Below are 1052 nucleotides of genomic sequence, written 5' to 3'. Positions count from 1 at the left end.
CTCCCAATCACGCCCCTCCAGGTATCACTGTCATTGCCCATGTGGGCGTTGATGTCCCCCAGTAGAACGACGGAGTCCCCAGTCAGAATGCTTTCCAGCATCCCTCCCAGAGACTCCAGGAAGGCTGGGTACTCTCCACTGCCATTCGGCCCATAGGCACAAACGGCAGTGAGAGACCTATCCCCGACCCGAAGGCGCAGGGAAGCGCCCCTCTCGTTCACCGGGGTAAACTCCAACACATGGCGGCTAAGCTGGGGAGCTATGAGCAAGCCCACACCAGCCCGCCTCCTCTGCGGGCGGCAGACCTAAAAGCTAATACAGGTGAAATGTTTCAGTTTCTTCTGCTCATGTTTGGTAGTATTTCCATCATAGGGTTCACACCATTTACCTCAGGCATCACAAATCAAACATCACTATGCTTTTACTGAGCACAGATTTATGGCAGAATTTTTATTCAGAGTAATAACTGTATAGCAGACCTTTTTTTTTTTTTTTTTTGAAAGTAGAGAAATGATGTGACAAGCTTTGTGTGTGTGTGTTTGTCTGTCTGTCTACTTCCAGAGGTGAACAGTCGAGTGGACAGCCACGATCCAAAGGGGATACTTTTGGAAGCGGAAGAAGTGGACCGTGGCATTTACCATCCCAAACTTCATCCAGTCCCTGCTCGACCCCACAACAACCTCCACGCAAACCCCTGTGCAAGCCCCAAATCTTCCCACCAGTTGTTTTACCCTTACAATGGTTCCTCCCCTGTTCTCCACACTGGCACAAACGCTCACCACACCCTAGACACTTTGAGAAGGCGTCACCATCCTCCCCCTCTTCCTGCATCCACCACCTCTTCCTCCAACTCTTCATTCCCATCTTTCAGTGCTGTTCAGAGGTCACCCCGCACCCCCACACCTCAGAACATCAGTCAAGGTCAAAGAACACCCAAAACCCCAGAGACTCCTGGTTCTCCTCGGCTAGGGCCCCTCTCCTCACCTCCTCCCTCTTCCCCTATGACACTTGTTGGAGGAGGAAGAGGAGCACAGACTCACACTCATCACCCT

This window comes from Monopterus albus, unplaced genomic scaffold (assembly GCF_001952655.1).
Source record: "Monopterus albus unplaced genomic scaffold, M_albus_1.0 scaffold6.1, whole genome shotgun sequence".
NCBI lineage: Eukaryota > Metazoa > Chordata > Actinopteri > Synbranchiformes > Synbranchidae > Monopterus > Monopterus albus.
This window is presented reverse-complemented; position numbering follows the sequence as displayed.